Genomic DNA, 22,030 nt, shown 5'->3' with positions numbered 1-22,030 from the left:
CAAGTATACGGACGGAAAGAAACCGTGGCCTGCTATGCTGGCCAGGCCTCCATGCTGCCTGCCCAGTCCGCCTGTCATGGCGTTGACGGGCGGGCAGGCCCGGCCTTACGCCGGGAATACATACTGTAAGGATCAGCTAGGCTTGTGCTATAACTTAGACCTTGAGAGACTAAAGGATCGGTCATACCACCTCAAACAAAAAACCTGGACGAAGTATATCGCCTATCCCCGCAATACCCTTAATGTAAAACCACAGAGGCCCAGGTAGCCGGTCCACGAAACATGAAGTAAGCTGGGCCCCAAGCTGTCACACCGGTTGCTGGGGGATATCTTCGGTGGGCAACATATGACAGCAGCAAGACTGGGTGGAAGGAAGGACCTTCCGTCTTGTTGTGTAAATACAACAGCGTTAAACACGGTTTACCATGTCACATTCTTCTGCCAAATCGGTGACACTTACCACACGCCGGGAGAGCCTCCCCGCGTCCCCCACTCCAGGGGAAGCAGAGAAAGGGCTGCCGGGCCGCTTCTCATAACAGGAAACCGGACTGAGACGGAAACCAGCCAATAAGAAAAATTAAACCGATCAGGGAGGCAGTAGGGGTCTAGCGGCGCTTCCGCCGGCTGGCTCCGGTGTGCCAGCACCACTTCAGTTCATTGCATACGACCAGGTCCCATCTTTCGTGAACCGGTATATGGACCTGCTGGTGGAAGGGTAGAGGTTTGTCCAGCTGACTTTTTTTTTATTCCCTCCCCGGCGCCGCCTGAAGCTGCGTTTCTCATGCGTCACCGCCTGTGGCCGGCTCGAGACCAGTGGCGCTTCATGCACCTCCTTTTAGTCGTCCGATGAGGGTGTGAGTCCCGCAACTACCTCTGAACACCGGTAGCCCCTCTACCGCCTCCCTCTCAATCCTTCTCTTGGGTTCCGGCGGGTGTCAGCGACGGTCTCTCTCTTTCCTGTCTCTCCTTCCCCCTCCCTCCCGCTTGTCTGTTTCCTCCTGACTCCGTGACCCTCCCCTCTCTTCCCCCACCAAATATGGCGGCTCCGGCAGTTTTGCCTGATCCACGGCGCCTGCCTGGGATCAGGGAAACGAAAGGCGGTTGAAGCCAAAGAATGGACAAATGTCACCCTCACCACCCCACAGAAAAACACGCTTGTACTGTATGTGATCTTGTACAAGAACTGTGCAGTCGCGTACACGCAAGCATGGTTGTCTGGATCTCACGTGGGCAGCGCTTGATAGCGTGTGGTACAGTGAGTGTTACAATTTTAACATTTTAAGTAGTGGGTAGTTTTCTGTTTATTACTTCTTACCGGCACCATCGTACCATGTTTATATGAATAGTCATTTAAAAGTGAACATTCTGCAACTCGCCAACGAAGGGCTGAGTTAAGCGCTTGCGTGCTTATGCCGAGAACGCACTGCGGAAACGTTCAGCCTAGACAGGTTAACAGGGCGGCACTGCCATACAGACCATCAGCGTTCTCTGGCGGTTTGATGTCAGTTGGACATAGATAATAGACACTCTTGTTAGTTAGTCCATTGTGAGCCATAGGACTAGGGTGTGCGCGCGCATCCACCGCCTGGCTTGTGCGCAGATGCGGCACAGTCCCCGGATGCTGATGTCATCTTTTCTGCTGCGACCCTGTCCCCAGCGGACGACTCGCGCCGTGCGTGATCATGAAAACAGACGACGGACTAGCGCACTCACACCCTGACGTACTTGACAGTTCTCGCCCCTCCTTTGCTTCAGGCCTCTCGTCCCTGCTTCTGCAATCAATGGTGGGTGTTCTCGTGTCGGTTCACAAAGTTACCGATTTTGATTGTACCAAGACCGGTTTGAAATTGGCTTCCCCCTCAAAACCTTGCCTTTCCTGCTCTATCCGATATGTGACAACTTTTTGTTTTACAACTTTTTTGTATTTTTTGTAGTGTTAGCTTTAGCTTAATGTTCCTGTTAAGTTGAGGAGGCAGAAGACAGGTAGGTAGACACTTCTTTTATTCCAGTACAAGCAGAGTTGGGGCCAACATGTCCAATCAACTCGGTAGGCAGCAGGTAACCACCAACAGTGGAACACAAATACATAAACACCACAATGACCCAGCACATTTCATACTACATTATAACCCCAACAGGTCCAGTTACTTACCGGAAAACTTAAATATGTTAAGTCGGGGGCGTGGCTTGTAGCCGAAAACGATGGCCGCTGCCTAGGAGAGCTCCGCGATAACCAGCGTCTCTTCCCGACAATCCTGGCACAAATCCGATAGCACGGCGAACATTTGAACTGGGACCGAACGCCGGAGGACTGCAGCCTGCATCGTTGCTGCTCTGGGACCGGTACGTCAGCCGTGAAACGCACAACACCGAGAGAAGAGATACCGACCTGCAGGTGTAATAGCAGCTGGGGACTCTAGTAAACATCGAGGCACACTGGGCGGACGGAAGCAGTCAGCGGCGGGAGCAGGCGAGAAGAACCGGGAGCGCAGGGGTGCCGCAGCAACGAGGACGGGCCTGCCCACGGAAGAGCAAGAGATCAACGCCAGAAGCCGACCAGCGACCCAGAAAGCACTACGGAGAGAGGCACAAGACAGGCTGCGGATCGCAGACCCGATTCGTGCCCCCGCTCCACTGAGGCGCTGGCTCAAACAGCGGCCTGATACTCCCAGCACTAAAACTGCCTGCCGACTGCATATGAGACAGGCATACGAGGAGAACAGCAAACCGGTGGCCGGGACGAGACCTCGCGCCTCGGGGTGTGAGGGGCCCCGACCATAAGGACACGCAGCGCAAGCGGCACCGATAAAACAGCGTAGAGGGCGTTGGTGAGGACCGAACCTGCAGGTGAGCAGCTAACCCAGCAACGCACATTTATGCCCCATAAGCGCCCTCACTACCATGGCACAGTAAAATAAGAACTGCTACTGAGCGCACTTCTACAGAAGAGCAAGCCTCTCATTGAACGCAGCGCGTAGCCACAATTACGGGACATGTGCAGACTCATAGTAGGCCAGAGAACAGCAATTCAGCAGCCGCTCGTGGAGGCAACAAAAACCCCTCCAGGAGCACACAGATAAAAGGACACGCATATAAGCACGCTGGGACTGTAAACCCCACATATCCCAGGGAGTATCGGGAGATATAGACCCGCCAACCGTCAGGCCGCAGCTTTGGACACAGTGACGGCATAAGAAGCTGCTGGGGAAGGACTCTGACCTAGATCCACATCTCATTAATAGCTAAAAATGCATTAAATCGTCGTTGAACGAGTGGTGTGACTACTGGTAGCAGTGGAGGTGGGGGGCCGGCAAAACCGAAAGGCTGTGCGTGGCTGTTCTTCATGCAGTCGGGCTGCGGCGATTACTGACCTCCCTGCCACATAGCTGTTACGCCCATTAAACGATCCTGCTACCATGGGCGGCAGAGGCCAACGTGCGACACACACCAATAAACTAGAAAAATACGTCTACGGTGGAGACAAACCGCAGACCCCGGAGACTCAAAAGGGAGGTGAAACCGACAAACTCAAAGAAATAACTTTACGGGACATAATGTGCACACTGACTCAAATGCAAACATCAATTGGCGCAATCTCTACAGACATCACGCTGCTACGCGCGGATGTTTCTAAAATCAGTGACAGACTAAAGGAGGTGGAATCAACGACGGCAACTCTAACCACAGACACAGCGACGCTACAAAGACAAGTACGGACTCTGGAAAGAACACATAAACAAACGGAGTCAAAGCTTGATGACCAGGAGGGTCGTTCTCGACGCAATAATATTTGCTTAGTGGGGGTGCCAGAGAGCGTGCGTGGTCCGGCTCTAGACCTCTTTGTGGAAGACCTTGTCAAAACTAAATTGCAACCACAAGGTTAGTCAAGTTTCTTCGCAGTGGAACGCGCTCATAGGGTACTGGGTGGAAGACCCAAGCCGCGGGCCCCACCCAGACCAATACTTGCCCGGATATTCAACTTCCGAGACCGCGAAACCATCCTGCAGGTGGCACGGATAGCACCTCCAATACAAGTAGACAATAGCACGGTCACGATGTACCCGGATTACACTGCGCTGGTAACAAAGCAGCAACGGGATTTCCTGGAAGTAAAGAAAGAGCTCCGGAATAGAGAACTCAAGTACGCAATGCTCTTCTCCGCAAAACTGAGAGTTGAGGCAGAGGGAAAGACTTGGTTCTTCACATCACCGCAGGAAGCTACAGATTGGTTAGAGGGATGGTGCAAAGTGCAGAGGCCCCGACGACTAGAACGGGATACAGGCAATCCGATGAGAGATCCGCGGAACCAGAACCTTCGGACAAGGAAGCAACCGTTGATACACCGACCCGAAAGGAACAGGGAGACTCAGATTGAGCGTAACTTGCACAGGCGATAAAACCAGAGACATCCCTGACAGGCCTGTCTTAATACTAAAAGCAGTAGGCTCCGAATCCGATGACGACCTGAAATAAAGGCCTCACCCGTGAATGAGAAGTGCAGACGATACAGACATTGATGAACTAAGGAGGCAATATTCCTAAATGCAATGTCTACAGCTGTGGACATGCAAAAGTAATCGGGGAGGGACCGGAAATGGTCGCGAATGGCTCTCCCCCCCCCTACACGCAAGTACAAAGTTATGGGGTTGGGGAGGTGGGTAGTTCGGAATCTGCCGGGCAGGGAGGGGGGCAGGTATCAGTTCAAGGGGTTGTTGTTTATAATGGTTCAGCTGCATATCAAGATACGAAGGAAAATACTAATAAATGTTAAAGCATACATGCTTCTTAGCAATGGGACGTCCCATGGCAAGACAGTCGGACACAAACACATAAATGGTACCAAAGTCAGTAGATACCTCACAAACGGTAGACAATAGCGGAAGACCCATGCACCTTACGGTGATGTCGTGGAGTGTGAACGGGTTAGGGGACAGGATAAAAAGGGGCCTGGTCCTGCAATACATTAAGAGGAAGGGACCGGTAGGGGCGTTAATAAAAGAAGCGCATTTGACAGGATCCACTTCTAAGGCCCTAGATATATGGTGCTACAAAATGGCAGTCCACTCCGAATTCACTTCGGTATCTAGGGGAGTGGGAATACTAGTACAGAAACATTGCCCTTTAATAATAAAGAAGTCCTGGACGGACGACCAGGGAAGATTCACCGCAGTGACATGCCAATGGGAAGGGAAGCCATTTAACTTAGTATCGGTCTGTGTCCCACCTGCGCTGCACCTATCCACCCTCCCAGACCTAGGCAAATTCTTGCTCTCGCTCCCGCAGGGAGAACTTATTATAGGGGGAGACTTCAACGCAATCATTGATACATCTATAGATAGGCGACCCCCCCAGAGACTCAAGCAGCACCAACCCCAAACTGAAAGATTTTGTCAATGTGATTGGACTAACAGATGTGTGGAGGACTAAACACCCTCATGAGCGCCAGTACACTTTCCACTCTGAGGCGCATAACACTTTGTCCAGAATAGACTACATATTTACGTTGGCGGCAGGGATGGAGAGAGTACTCGAGATAACACACCTGCCCCGGGGTATATCAGACCACTCACCAGTATTGCTTACCTATGCCTCAGTCATTCCAGGCAGACGTAGATTTTTCCCACTGTGTCCATACTATTTGAAGGTCAAAGAAATTAAAAAGAAACTAATCGTAGCCACGAAAAGATATTTTGTAGAAAACAAACATTCGGTGCCGTCACCAGCGACCCTGTGGGAAGCATACAAAACGGTCTTGCGGGGCCAGGCTATCTCATTGGTGACACATCACAAACAGCAAAAGCGCATACAAGTTCAAACATTAGAGCAACAGTTAGACAGGGCAGAAGCTAGTCACGCCTCGGATTTAAACGAAGATACCACTCATAGGCTTAAATTAGCACAACAGGAATACAAAACTTTCGTATGGGAAGAAACAAAATCTAGACTTACGGCCACGCAGCACACTATCTACGAACAAGGGGAGAAGGCCGGAAAACTCTTGGCCTGGCTAGACAAAAAGGAGAGGGCTAGTAGATGGATAGCGGAGCGAGAAATACAGCCAGGTATCACAACCTCAAACCCCCAGGGCATAGTTGACTAATTGGCGACCCACTATGAGCAAGTATATACACCTGTAGCCACTGCTACGATGGACGAAAACATAGACTTCCTAAAAGATATAAACATGCCAAGGCTCGACCAAGAGGCAACACGTTCCTTGGAGGCAGATCTTACACAGGATGAACTAACTAGGGCAATACTAGCCTAACATACAGGTAAAGCCTTGGGCCCCAACGGAATCCCCATTGAGTTCTATAAACAGACAACTGATATTCTTGTGCCTCACCTACTTAACATGTATCATGAAAGCCTAGAACGGGTCGAACTTCTTGAAGATCAGCGCCTGGCGGCAATAGTGGCATTACACAAGCCGGGCAAACCGCCACACAGCAGCATGTCGTACAGGCCGATCTCCCTTATCAATGCAGAAGCAAAGATATTAGCAAAAGCGCTGGCGACACGGCTACTGACGTACCTAGAAAGGGTGATCCACCCGGATCAATCAGGATTTATGCCACAACGCAATACGGCACTGAATCTGCGAAGGCTCTATAGTGTGTTAGCGCGCAGATCCACTATAGAAGAAGATGCAATTATCCTGTCTCTTGATGCCCGAATGGCATTCGACATGGTGGAATGGCCCTTTTTGTTTGCGGTTCTGCACCATTTGGGTTTTGGACCCAAATTCATACGATGGGTGAAATTGTTATACACAAGACCAATTGCGCAGGTAGTAGCAAATGGACAAATATCGGCCACTTTACCACTGGGTAAAGGTACTAGGCAGGGCTGCCCACTATCGCCGCTATTATTCGCAATCGTATTAGAACCACTAGCGGCATGGATATGGCAAGACCTGGTAATCCGGGGGGCTCAAATGGACAATGGGATGGGAGGATCGCATCTCACTTTATGCCGATGAAGTACTCCTTTATCTGGCCTCGCCCTCGCGCTCTCTTGACTGCCTCATGGATATTTGTGCGGCGTATAGGCAGGTATCAGGCTACATTATAAACTGGACGAAATCACATATTTTCATACTATCGGGTGATCCCCCCACGACTCCCGCATAACTATGACTTACAAATAGCTCGCGAAGGTTTCAAGTATTCGGGTATTTACATAACATATCAAGACGCACACTTTATTGCAGAAAAACTCATGAAGCCTCTGGCACGCTTTCGTTGAGATGTTCTCCATTGGTGATCCCTACCGCTCACATTGCTGGGCAGAGCGGCCCTATTTAAAATGATGGCGCTCCCCAGATTCCTATATATCCTACAAAATACGCCATTCCTGGTTCCCCCGACGTACTTTGTTGCAATTAATAGTGAAGTGACTAAGCTGTTATGGGATGGTAAGGCAACCCGTATAGCCATGCATAAACTGGTCAGAAGCTGGTACGCTGGAGGCATAGCGCTCCCCAATATCAAAATTGCTTTACTGTGCATCACAACTGACAGTAATAAATCAATGGCTCCATGCCTCACGGGAGGACCCGGCATACCGTTTAGACACACATCTTCTGGGAGTGGACGGTACGATGGGGGAACTGTATAATAAAAAAAGAACGACGACACTAACAGGCCCGACAGTGCACACAATTAGGATATGGCATGAGGCGCAAAGAGAACTAGGATGGGAAGGGGTCATGATGCTGGCCACACCATTATGGGACACAAAGAAATTAGGCAAGCTACGCAACACTAAAAGTTTCAGGCAATGGGACCTGATAGGCGTCTCAAAGGTGGGGGACCTATGGAAGAAAGATGAGATCATCCCCTTTAAGCAACTAAAGCAGATATATGGCCTAGCAGACTCAGAGACCTATGGATACATTCAAATTAGACACGCACTCACGACAATGATTCCACAGGGCACCCAACTGCCGGAGTCGTCACCCCTGGAGTATAGGCTGCTCACCGACCATTTGACAAAAAAAGCTATCTCACTAACTTACAAGAAAATAATAAACAACCAACCAGACCTGTTGACAACCCTAAAAGCTAGATGGGAAACTGACCTGGGTGCACTGGACGAGACAGTGTGGCAGGAGGCAATGCCATCCCCCAGGGAGGTGGCGATCCCCTCCAAATTCAAATTAATACAACTAAAGATTCTACACCGTACGTATTATACTAGAACACTGTTGTATAAATTACACAAGGCGGATACGCCACTTTGCCTCAGGCAGAGTGGAGAACATGGCTCATTCTGGCACACAATCTGGCAATGCGTAGAAATCACTACATACTGGAAGGCAGTCATGCACACAATTTCACAGGCACTAGAAATGACGATTGAACCACAGCCTAAAAGATGTTTACTCAACATCTGGGAACCGACGGTCCTCAACCATGCAGCGCCAACTTGGGTAGCGCTGGGTATGGCGCTGGCGAAGAGAGGTATAGCGCAATTGTGGGGAGCTAGACAGAACCCCACAGTGGGTAGGTGGTGTCGAGATATGGACGAGTTAATGATAACCGAAAAATCGGTTTACACGCATAGGAGGGCCCCAAAAAATGGACACGGGTGTGGGGAAAGTGGAATAAGTATAGAGGAAATATTTGTGATCCCCCACGTGAAGAATCACTATCAGAAGATACCGACTAGGCATTGTATCCATGACAGACGCTGATGTATTGTATAATAATGTGAACAATGGTGAGGGTGCAAAAGAAAACCCGATTTGTGTGTGGACAAAGTCAGGATTTTCAAGGACAAGATATAATCATAATGTGATGTATGCAACAAAGAAAAGGTATGTTATGGCAGCATGTTTGTAACTGAAAACGTTAATAAAAAAAAGAGAATTTTTTTTTTTTAAGTCCAATATGTCCATGTCACAGTCAATACAACCTGCCCGCCCTCAATGCATTGTCCCCATGTCCTACGTCCCCATCCCAGTCATTATGCCGGAGGCATACCAAAACCATTGGCCTTCTGAGAAATCCAGAGACAGAACAAACCCCTCTGCACACACTTTTCTTCCCCTCCCTATGCAGTCACTAGCGCTCAGCGGTACAAAAGGGGGTGGTGATGGACGGAGCATCAGAACCAATCAAACACTCACACCCAGTCAACAGATCTGGGTTTGATCCATCACCGTTCTTTAGCCCACTCTGCCACCCCAGTTCAGACATGGCCATATGCAAATCAGTCTGACCCTGTGCCTCATGGGAACAGTCCAGCCCGAACTGCCAAGCCATGCCTTCCCTGGACCGGAAACAAGCTTCCTAGGACCGGTTTCTGGCATTTCAGCCGTCTTCAGCCAGGCTTGCTTGAATCCAGTGGCAAAGTGAGCAAGGGACTCACGTCTGAGCATACCCTGCCAACGTATGGCGAACAAAGCGGTACAAAAGGGGGTGGTGATGGACGGAGCATCAGAACCAATCAAACACTCACACCCAGTCAACAGATCTGGGTTTGATCCATCACCGTTCTTTAGCCCACTCTGCTACCCCAGTTCAGACATGGCCATATGCAAATCAGTCTGACCCTGTGCCTCATGGGAACAGTCCAGCCCGAACTGCCAAGCCATGCCTTCCCTGGACCGGAAACAAGCTTCCTAGGACCGGTTTCTGTCATTTCAGCCGTCTTCAGCCAGGCTTGCTTGAATCCAGTGGCAAAGTGAGCAAGGGACTCACGTCTGAGCATACCCTGCCAACTTATGGCGAACAAAGCGGTACAAAAGCGCTCAGGACATCTGGCCCTACCTTTCTTCCTTGACCCCACGTGTCACCTAGCAAATTACCCCTTCACTCGCGATTTTTACCTCGTGCCCTCTACTAGCCACCTACTTTCCTTCTGAAATTCTGTAAGCGACTACAAATTTTAAACGCCGTCTTCTCTTTTTTTACTAGACCTCTCTCTCCTTTTTCTGTCCTACGGTCCACCTTCTTGAGATACGTTTTTTCTCACCCTTAGCACTGCATTTAATTGTATGTAACCAGTCCTGATGATGGCCTAGATTTCCACAGGCCGAAACGCCGTCGACTCCAACAGCGTAATTTCTGGCACACTCATGCTACGGACATCCTATTTATTGTCTTTTGAAATTTGCTTATCATTGACTGCTGGGATGTCCTAAATATATGATATTTGTCTTACCAATTTGTTCCAAGTTGCGCCCCGCACCACCGCTGTACATACCACTTCACGTGTCACTTGCGCCATCACTATTTTCACGAGCACTTGTGCAAAGTATCCCTCCGGTTACATTTCCATTATTGTAACGCAGTGCTTTCTATTCATGTGATTGTACATATGTAGTTCAATATGTCTAACATGTTTTAAGCGATTTCAAATACAAAAAAATCCTACATGTACTTGTCTCCCTGTGTTTCTCCCTAATCTGATTTGATCCTTAGCTTCTCAATTTTGCTTACTATATTTGTTTCCTAGAATGAAACCCACATTGAGACATTGTTGTCTGATATAATGTACCGCCCCAGTCTCACTGTGGTTTATGGGCTACCTCCTGTGGTCTGATATTGTTTACTTTGAGCAACTGCTTGTTGCAAGGTTGTCCCCTTTGGGACTTACTTTCAATTGCTCGATAAATTCTTGTACCTACTGTGTATTTCCACACAGCATGGTTTCCAGGGAGACCCCAAATTATTCAGAAGAATATATACAAAGAATTCTTTGTGGACCTTCTCTCCTTTCTACTACCAATACTTCTGCTCCAACTGGAGCCAGCGAATCGCGCATTCTACTTGACAGACTTGAGAGACTTAAGAAAAAACAGATCCGCACCGATCTACATGCACGCATGTTGACAGAATACTTAAAATACAATGTCATTCCACTAGGACTACAAATCCGCAACGTCCCAGCCATTTTCACACAAGACCCCAAATTTAGATCCGGATTCAGTCACTTGGCGACCAGCTGCTCCAGACACTGGTCCTCGGAATTGATACAGCCTTGGAACATAGATGCAAGGAGTTAGCCGAAATTGCCGAATTAGAGAAACTCATCCTTGAAGACAGCACCATCACAGACGCAAAAAACCTCCTGGACAAAATAAGTGCAACAATTTCTACTTTTGACACTTTTGAACAAAATAAAAAGATAAACAAAATTAAAAGGGGCATTCGCAACTACGATAACAACCAGACCTACCCATATTTGAAGGACGAGTTCTATGATACACCATATCAGCCCCCTAGACAACAAAGGAACTGGGGAAGATTCCGCAATCACCTACAAGTATCTTTTTCAGACTCCTCCAACACCTCAGCCGAGGAATATAGTCCAGGAGAAGGGCCAAGCACCTCAAGACCCCAAAGAATTCAACCACCCAGACCTCAACCTTTACTACCAGCTGGTTTTTTAGAGGCAAACCGAGGCAGAGGCAGGGGCCGCTCGAGAGGCAACTACCAGTACCAATACTCGGGAGAACGTCAAACCAGACGGAAATTTTACCAATGGGGCCCGAACTAAGTTCAGCCAACAACATAGACCCTCCGACAATGCTCCCCATCTTTAACCTTTCTCAACACGAACTTACCTCCTACGAGATCAGTCTGCTCAGTAAAGGGTTATCCTTCGTCCCTACAGACAGAAGCAACTTTTGTGAGATTCAGGAGAATTTACTACAATTCTTTAGAAGAATTAGACTCAGACAAATCTTTTCAGAGAAACCCTCACGTGAACAAAATATCCGCTCCCCTTTTCAATTACCTTCCACCTTCAATCCTCCCTCAGTACGTATGCCCTCCGAAATACTTACCTTTGAGAGGAGGGTCCTACTTGAAATGAAAGACATCCAACAACAACATGAATTTGTCCCTTATAACTTATCCTTATCTGAAAAACAAGCTCTTCAACATCTGAGTAAGAACAAGGACATAATCATTAAGCCCGCCGACAAAGGTGGAGGCATTGTCATACAAGATCAAACCAAGTATGATCTGGAAATACTCCGACAACTTAACAATGCTGAACACTATCGTGCCCTTGTTTCTGACCCACTGCCAGAAATAAGATCCAAAATACGGCATCTCACCGACCAGGCCTTATTGGACAATATCATATCTAACAAAGAGGCAATTTTTCTCAAGAACAACAACCCTCGCACCCCTGTACTCTATGGCTTGCCCAAGATTCACAAAAACCAACAAAACCGCCCCGTTAGATCTATTGTGTCAGGATGTGGCTCAATTTTGGAGCCCATTGGCAAATACATCGATAATATCAGCAAGGAGTTTGTCCCTCTGAGTGACACTTTTGTCCGTGACAGCATGAATCTGATCAAACTCATCGAGGATACCCCTTTTTCACCAGGCATGGATTTGATGGTCGGCATGGACATTGAGTCCCTTTACACAAACATACCCCACAGAGAAGGTCTTGAAGTCATAGAAAGAATCCTCAACGCTCGACCATCCCCCATGAGGATACCCACGGACTTTGTGATGTCCCTCCTGGAAATTGCCCTGGAGAACAATTATTTCCTCTACACAGACACCTACTATTTACAGATTAAAGGAGTCTCGATGGGCGCATGCTTTGCCCCCAATTTCGCGATACTTTATGTTCACCATCGGGAAAGTACATTATTCCTTACCAACCTCAATCCTTTTAGGAATAACATTACATTCTGGCGTCGATACATAGACTTTGCTAAGCATAAAGGTTTAGATAGCGAGTGCACACCTTCCCTTGTCTTGTTAATTAAAGTTTCCACTGGAACTGCAAATGAATCTGCGTGCAAGCAGTTCTGTGAATCGTCCCATCACAGTATTTGTGCAAGAATTCTGAAAGAGAGGTGCCGCTGCAAGCGGCCCCTACTGCTGCACAGCTTTAACGGAGAAAACTCTCAGAAGAACTTTTCTAAAAGTTGAATGTTCACTCTAAACCAAATAATCCATATGAAACCATCCATTTATGATATTAATCCCGTAATCTCTATTGTTGATTGCAATCAATCCGGAGACAGATGGGTGCCATTGAATACTTTATTCGCATTTTCAAAACGCTTTTTGTGACCAATCCAGGCTTAACATAAGCGTGTGCTGTCAGTCATTTTTCATTATCAGACTTTACATATCACCCAATGCATTTCGAACCTCTTTGGTTCTTCGTCAGGGGTCGCTGAAATAAATAAAAAGATGCACTTAGCTGAACCACTCTAAGATCTAATATGCCTAATATTTGAAGAGAGACTAAAACTTACTTATAAACAATGCACCTCGAGCAAAAAACAGAATCACCTCCCATCGCCAACCTCTCTGTGATCCCACTAACCAAATAATATAACTCCCATCTACAAACAATGTTTTTAAACAAAATCTGCTTGTACATCCTGCATCTAATTAGCAACCAAAATTTGTGTGCTGCCCCATAAACTACCCTTGTCCTTTCACAACTAAACTAAAGACCCATATCTATCACTGAAATCCACTTAGCCCCTATTTACCTTGTGAAAGGCCTCGCCGGTTCAGGCCTTTCACAAGGTAAATAGGGGCTAAGTGGATTTCTGTGATAGATATGGGTCTTTAGTTTAGTTGTGAAAGGACAAGGGTAGTTTATGGGGCAGCACACAAACTTTGGTTGCTAATTAGATGCAGGATGTACGAGCAGATTGTGTTTAAAAACATTGTTTGTAGATGGGAGTTATATTATTTGGTTAGTGGGATCACAGAGAGGTTGGCGATGGGAGGTGATTCTGTTTTTTGCTCGAGGTGCATTGTTTATAAGTAAGTTTTAGTCTCTCTTCAAATATTAGGCATATTAGATCTTAGAGTGGTTCAGCTAAGCGCATCTTTTTATTTATTTCAGCGACCCCTGACGAAGAACCAAAGAGGTTCGAAATGCATTGGGTGATATGTAAAGTCTGATAATGAAAAATGACTGACAGCACACGCTTATGTTAAGCCTGGATTGGTCACAAAAAGCGTTTTGAAAATGCGAATAAAGTATTCAATGGCACCCATCTGTCTCCGGATTGATTGCAATCAACAATAGAGATTACGGGATTAATATCATAAATGGATGGTTTCATATGGATTATTTGGTTTAGAGTGAACATTCAACGTTTAGAAAAGTTCTTCTGAGAGTTTTCTCCGTTAAAGCTGTGCAGCAGTAGGGGCCACTTGCAGCGGCACCTCTCTTTCAGAAGTCGATACATAGACGACATCCTGCTCATTTGGACAGGCGACAAAATTACTCTGTTACGATTTGTTGATTGGTTACACAACTGCCAACAGCATTTGAAATTTACCATCGATCCCAAAGAAGAGGACCTCCCATTTCTAGACCTCACATTATGGGTCGAAGACCAAAAAATTTGCACTACACTAAACAGAAAACCCACGGAACGTAACACTCTATTACTCTACTCTAGTTACCATCCTCGAGGCCTCCGGGAGGGACTTCCGTTTGGCCAATTTCTACGTATCAGACGCAACTGTAAATGGCGTAAGGATTTCTTCAGGCAGGCCGCAATACTAACCTCCAAACTCATCGCCCGTGGATATCCCAAGAGATTGGTCTCTAGGGCAAGAAAACAAGCCTGGTACAACCATCGGGAAACCCTGCTTACCCCAAAGGAAAAAAGGCCTAACACTCGGATCCCTTTTGTTTCCACTGTTTCTCCTTCCAGTAACAGGCTGTCTAAAATCATCAAATCACACTGGAACATCCTGACCCCCCTCACCATCTTCAATCAACCTCCTCTATTTTCCTATCGCAGAGGAAAAAACATATCAGACCCCCTGGTACATGCCATCAGTTGGCCTCAAACCACCATCAGGGATGAGTCTGTCCGGAGCTCATGGAAGCTCCCACCACTCCTGGGACATTACAAATGCCAGAGATGTTCGGCATGTTCCACCACCACAAACACCAAAGTGTTTGAACACAACGGGTTAAAATTTGATCTATATTCTTTCACCAATTGTAGATCTCAGAATGTTATTTACTCCATAAAATGTCCATGCAACATGCTGTACATAGGACAAACCACCCAAATGATTAAGGACCGCATCTTACAACATCGGAGCCGTATCAGATGTGGGGTTATAACAGCACCGTTGGTCTCACACTTCAAAGAAAAAAACCACAATGAATCTGACTTCACCTGGATGGTGATTGACCAGCCATCAAAACCCATAAGGGGTTGCAATATCCAAAGACTTCTGAACAGGTGCAAATGCCGCTGGATAGCCCGTTGCAACACCATTGAACATGGCTTGATCCCTCTTGATGAATGGAATTCAACATTATCATAATAATTTTGGTCCATTCCATTATTGCTGTCTACCCTGCTCACCTAAGACTGTTTCCGTACCATGATGCCTTACATTCTTAGGCCTCGTCCATATATAACCATTAAGTTCTCACAGCCCTTTTGTTCCCTTCTCTTCCCATCCCCCCCCCTTTTTTTTTTTAATCACAAGTGAATAGATCCTTCCAGTGTTACTATTGTTAAATTGCTTTATTCTTCGTTTGTAATAAAAAACTGCCAAGCAGCCAAAGCGTTTCGTCCAGTTTCAGTGGACTTCATCAGGGCTCATTATTGTCATTCAGTTTATTATTACTGTAAAATCTGTGTCTTTCCCCGTCTACTACACGGGGAAGACATGGATTTTGTGGCGTCCCGCATTATCAAACAGTTACGGCACAGGAGCCGTTTACTAACAAACTATCCTGGATACAGGAGGGAATAGTTCTAACGTGGGAAAAACATATTGGATAGCACAACGTGTGTGCAATTCCTTACAGTAATAAGAAACTGAATGACAATAATGAGCCCTGATGAAGTCCACTGAAGCTGGACGAAACGTGTTGGCTGCTTGGCTGTTTTTTTTATTACAATTGAAGAATAGAGCAATTTAACAATAACAATGGAAGGATCTATTCACTTATGAAATCTGAAATTGGTGGTGCAATCCACAGTTGAGACAAATCTTCTCAAAATTGCTGAGAGGACAGGACAGGCCTCAAGGCAGTTGCAGAACCACCACCTGTGTTGCTGGGCCTCAGGAAGTCCGTACGACAACAGGAGCAGCAGACCGGTCAGCTTTGTTGCGGTGCCTGCAGATGCTGGGGAGTGACTCCTTCACTCCAAGGGAGATTTCTTCGGATGTCCTTGATGCCCATAGGTCTGTTGAAGAACCTGGATAAGCACAGACACAGAAGACGAAGAAGACTTGAAGAACAGCAAGACCAGGAGCAGCAGGAGTCTTCCTGGGTGCAGTCTTGGTTCCAGGCAAAGTCCAACGATGTCAAAGTGTCCAGACGACTGAAGAGCGACGTAGTTTCAGGGTTGAGTTTTGTCCCACGAGGAATCTGAGGACCCACCCACAGGGGAATCCTTAAATACCCTAAGGAAAGGGTTAGGACAACTCAGTGGTCGCTTCCAGAGGAGGGGCTGGACAGAGGGGAGGATACTCCATGTCCTTTGTCCAGTTTTGCAGCAGAGCTTGAGCCAAGAGCTCTCTGAACTGGTTTGAACTCGAGCATGCCAAGAGGGCACCAACTGTGCCCTTCAAAGCAGTCTGGTGGTACTGGCTAGCACCCCCACCCCAGCCCAATAGACTAAGTCCTATCTGTAATGTGGTCACACCTCCCTGTGACAGGAAACCTATTGTTCTACCTTCCCCTGCTCCAGTTTTGCTCATTAGCAGGAGGGCAGAATTGTGACTGTGGTCGGCAGCCGCACTATCTTTCTTGCAGACCATGAAAGGCAGTTACCAGGAGACTAGGGGGAATTAGTGTTGGGGTATGATTCCAACATGTTTGGTACCAAACATGACCGGATTTGGTGCAGCCACTATATAGTTAGACAGCTCGTAATTAATGATGCCCACTATATGTCAAAAAATGGCTGACCACACTTACAAAGCCTGGAGAATCGACTCCGGGGTTTGTAGTAGTGTCCTGCTCATGCAGAGGCACCTTGACACTTAAAACCAAACACCCTGCCCTCAGGATTGAAGAGCCTGCCATAGGGGTGACTTATAGGTTGTAAGTGCAGTGACCTCAGATATAGGGAAATGTATATCTGTTCTGAGAGGTGCAACCACCAACTCACACAGGCTTCAATGACAGGTCTGTAGTTACAGTTTAAGTGAACTCCAATTGGTGGCATAATACCTGCTGCAGCCCATGGGAGATCCCTGGTGTTCCCATGCCCTGGGTACATCAGTACCATATACTAGGGACTTACAAGGGTACACCGGTAGCCAATTGTGGAGGTACCAAAGTACTTACCATGCCATTTTAGGGGAGAAAGCACAATTGCTGGGTTCCTGATTAGCAGGATCCCAGCAGAGTAAGTCAAAAACACACTGACACGAGGCAAAAAGTGGGGGTAACCATGCTAGAAGGATCATACCTTCCTACATAACCCCCCACCCCAAGGAAAGGAGATAAGGCTAATTTTGCCTAGTTGAGTCTTTATTTCCTAAGTGGCCATATAAGTAAGGTACAACTGCACTGGCATGGTACTCCCTGTTCTATGGTCCGCTGAGAAGTTTTCCCCCCTGTAGGGGCTTGGATCCTCTCAAACGTTTATAGTCTCTACCTGTCAAATGTTTGAGCCAAGAGAGGGGCTTGTGGTGTGCCTAAATAGGGAAGTCAGGACCCAACAGTGATGGCCTCAACTTCTTCAGGGCACTGACCATCGCAGAGGTCTTCCTCTCTATGGCTGACCTCCACTTTTCCTTAGGAGTCAACCTTCTGCTGATTACAGCTTTGTGTTAATCCTGTCGGTCTGTAACAATGTAAGGCCAGTGAAGGCGTGGGCCAGTCTTGTCCCAGGTCTTGCTTTGCCCAACATTGTCCACCTGAGGGATGCCACATGCTAGTGGCAAGAGGGATACCTTAGATTGCTGAGGGTCCTCCACCTTCATACTACTACCAGGCATTGGGTCCCTAATCTGAAAAGAAGGGCATTCCTCTTGGCAGTGGGCCCTCTGGGCTCCACTGACATCCCTAGCCTCTTCTGCTGCACAAGGCTGACTGAGGCTTAACAGAGAGGAGCAGTATACCTGCTCCAGGCTTAGTTCCTCCTTGGAAGGTACCCCCTCTCCCAGTAGCTCTGCCCGAACAGGCCTGAGTTCCTCTGGGGCAGTTCCCTCACAAGGGGCAAGATCATCTCCCTGAGGAGGCTGATCCTCATTTGAAGTCTGGGGGGAGGATGGCTTTTCTTCCTCCCTTTTGTTCTCTGTTTGACCTGAGTGGGCCATTATCTCAGGCATCCATCCTCCAAGGATCAAGCAAGATGTGGTGCATGGTCACTGCTGTTGATCCAGAAGCCGATGCAGATGCTGTCAAAAAGCGTAAAAGCTGTTCCATATCCCCCCCACCAAAACTGAAAGTCATATCTCCCTTGCTAGAAAACATCAGTGTCTGAAAGTCCTTGTGTAAAAACTGGATTGTATAGGCAACAAATACAGATGCATACAGAGTAAATTTAATTCAAGCATATTACGGTTTAACAGCCACCTCAACTTTCTTTTCCCAGGGAGCCTCGCCTCATCTTAGAATTGATGTTTCACATTTACCAGCAGAGAATCCACTTTGGAAACAAGAGGGAACTCAGCATTAAAATCCTACAAATGTTAACCTTTAGGCAGAAGATGTGGAAAAGCAGACTTGTTAACATCAGTCCATTCTTTCAGCATCAATTTACATACTGCTCCATGCATAGGAAGGCCTTCTACATCCTAAACTTTGCAATCACTGAATACTTCTCATCTTGTCTAGTTATGTGCAATATGAAGTTCAAATTAGCTTGCAGATGCTGCATAGCCTAGTAACTCTGCATCCCTTGAATATCTGCTCTTGGGCAAAGGCTCCTTTCCTCCTCTGGAATGTCCGGTATCAATCAGGCTTTTTGCAGGACGGCTTAGCTTGGAGTATAGAATCCATAGAATGATCAACAATAGTCTATTGCCCCTTTCAGTGACAAGCACCAATATTAAATTACCTTTGACACTGGCATTATACTCACTTTTTTCACGCTGTAGCGGGAATTCCTCCTGTAAATCTGAAAATGATTTAATCTCATGATCATTTACCAAATAGCCTAAATACCTAACTCCGGCATGATGCCAGGTACCAAAGTACAAAGAAATGAAGCAGTCAGGTAGTTCAGAATTATTCAGTAGCAGAGTATATGCATGTAATGGCAGAATTCCCAAGAATTTCCTAACATGTGTCCAGACCGTATCAAATGATTCAGTAATTTTTAATCTAACTTTCTTGAAAAAAATCTCTTTAAATCTCCTAGCAATGCTGGGATTTTTTATAGTAGTAATTGCTTGAAGCCAGTTATCTGGGCTAAAATCATATAACATTCTAATACAATTAGCCACACTAGCCTAGTAGTACCATCCACCCTTAGTTATAGGAAGTTTCAGAAAAGTTATCTCTCTATGTTCTTTCTTTCCTTTCCAAATAAATTTTGCTACTATAGTGTCTAGGTGTTTAAAATACTTGTAGGGAATATAAAGAGGTAGTGCCTGAAAAAGCTGTAGCATTTTTGGTAGAATATTAATTTTACCTATTGGACCGACCAGAGAAATGGGTAGATCCATCCGCTTGGCCAACGGAACCCTTACCTGTTGTAGTTGTATAGCATAGTTATACTCATAACACAATTTCATAGAAAGAGCTATGATAATACCTAAATACCTGGTTGTAGTTATCACCCGGGAATCCTGGCTAGTTGCCCCGCCATTATACTCTTTAAAGAAGTCAATACGGCGGGGCTCTCGTGAGGCTCAATCGCACAACACGAAGAGCCACAAATGCCACTTTGGGCATTGAGGGTTGGCAACAAGAAACCCCAAATGACAAAAAGTCTCATAATGCAAAGCCCACTACAATCATAAGGTTAGGCATACAGATGAGATTGACTGTCAGGCCTTCGTGGCTGCTATATGATTCTAGCTTCTCCCCACACTTCCAATGTCAGGATTTCACGGGGATTCAAACAAGGTATTCCAATGCTAACTCCAAACCTTCAACTTTCAGTCAAATGAAATCTGTAAAGATCTCCAAATTCTGAAGTGACTGTATAGGAGAAAAAGGAAAGGAAGGTAGAGAAGTAACACTCCTGAGTAACTGCTTTGAGAAGGAACTCATGGTAACAAACTGGTGGAAGCATGCTACAAGGACTCTTGGTCTTCAACAAACTAACTGGTAATCTCATAATCCTATGAAAATAATTCTTCATATACTTGTGTGCAACAGGTAACAATATCTTGTCAGTATTTTTCATTAGAGTGGCTTACTGTGGGTGGAAGAGAAGAGGCCGTGGCTGGTCCTCAGATGACCAAGATCAAGTTCAGGAACTAAATACGAGTGGCTGCCTCCTATAGTAGAGATGCCAGGATGACTTGGAGACTTTGTAGGTGGAGCAAGAGTTCTTAAATGGCAATAAGTGCTGTATTCTCTTTAGTATCTGTACCCAGTCTGTAATAGAATGTTCTACTCTTCAGGTTCTGACTTAGGAATGTTAGGATTTGAATTGTACAGTTGGGCTGGAGACAGTGTGGGAGCAAAGAGCACTTGTTTGTACTATTGAGGCAGCTCTTAGTATTCATTTTGAATAAATATTACTTCCGTAATTACTTACTGCGTCCATAAATTATCACTACAGATACTTTGTCGATGACTGGAGCTGCCTCTCGAACCCTGTTGGCTATTTAGTTCACGGCGCTCCCCAGATGACGGACATTGTTTGTCCTGCACAACACTGGTCTCAGCTGCTCAACAGAAGTCTCTTCAAGTGAAAGAGGATGTTGTTTTCGTATTTTTTGGGATGTGTGTCCTGGTCTGGCCACCAACGTGAGTACACTGCTAATAAGCGCTCACTGGGAAAGTGTTTGCCAGCATTCAATTCCTGACCTGCCAAACAGCAATTGCTGGGCTAGCCCACCTGTGTTTGATTTCAGATGGGCACTCTTTGGGGCAAGATTACGCCCACGTTTAATAATAGACCCAGAGAGGATGACTCGTAGACATCAGAAATTGCAGGTCCCTGCCCAGACTGAGGTTTTCTTGTAAAAGGATTTACTAACTCTCCTCACCCCGAAGCTGTATTTCGCCTGTAGATGCAGTGTTTTGAGGAATAGAGCAGCGACCACAAGTTGCGGCCGCCATCTTGAGGGGATACATATTTGGTCTGCACACGCATTGGGTTAAGTTTGACCATACAGCTATACACCGCGGCCTCCATCTTAGGGAAACATTTTTTTGTACATTTTAGAAAGTCCTGTAGAGAATTTCACTCCTCCCATATTCAGCTGTACATCTGAGGGCACTTAACAAAGAAATTTGGGGGGGCGTGACCTGAGGAGTCAAGATGGCGGTCGCACTTTGAGAGTGCTCCGGACCCCCGCCATCATCCGCCTTGCATGCGCCCATTATTAGCTGTCTCGGCCCTTCATACTGTCTGTAGAGGTCCCCTGTCCCTTTGGCTGTCCCCCGGTCCTGTTCCCGAGCAGATTTGAGCCTTGCTGCCCTGGTTGGGCCTCCTACTCCCCGGGGCTGTGCTCTGCATCATGGCGGCCCCCTCGGTGGCCCATCCCTGAACCTGCACCCTGGACCTTGGTGATCCGTCCCCCGGGCCCCTGCCTGCCAATCCAGGGGCGGCTGTGCTTACCTAATCTCCGGTGCTGCCTGGGGTCGGGTCGCACCTTGGGTTCCTGTGGAGAGAGAGCGCTGCTGCGCTGAGAGGCCTGCCTTCCTTGCGGGAGAGACTGCCGGTGGACTGTGGGGCGGACGTGCCCTGAACACGTCAAAGTTCCTGCCGGTCTGCCCGCTTCAGCCTGGTGCCCTCCGGCGGGGGGAGGGGGGCTCGGCGGGTTCCTGGAGGTGGAGGCACGCTGTCCGGGGGCGCTGCCGGGCTCGGCTGCCATTGTCGGGCGGCGGCGTGGAGTGGCAGGGCGAGCCGGGGCCTACCTCGTTTCCCCCTGTGGGTGCGGCCTCTTCGGACCCCCTAGGCGGT

The 22,030-nt window shown here is 47.3% G+C and overlaps 1 protein-coding gene across 2 annotated transcripts in view; it reads right to left on the bottom strand.

Annotated features, from left to right (window-relative positions):
* The window catches only part of USP9X (ubiquitin specific peptidase 9 X-linked), a 1,605,828-nt gene extending 1,604,664 nt beyond the window's left edge, over positions 1 to 1,164 (bottom strand). For both annotated transcript variants that reach the window (XM_085622934.1, XM_085622935.1), the window contains exon 1: positions 461 to 1,164. The gene's annotated coding sequence lies outside the window, so the exon portion shown is untranslated. The remainder of the gene's footprint in view (positions 1 to 460) is intronic.
* Between the last annotated feature and the right edge of the window lie 20,866 nt (positions 1,165 to 22,030).

This window comes from Triturus cristatus, chromosome 8 (assembly GCF_964204655.1).
Source record: "Triturus cristatus chromosome 8, aTriCri1.1, whole genome shotgun sequence".
In the NCBI taxonomy this organism is placed as follows: Eukaryota; Metazoa; Chordata; class Amphibia; order Caudata; family Salamandridae; genus Triturus; species Triturus cristatus.
Note: the sequence above shows the minus strand (reverse complement) of the source record. Positions and strands in the feature narration are given on the sequence as shown.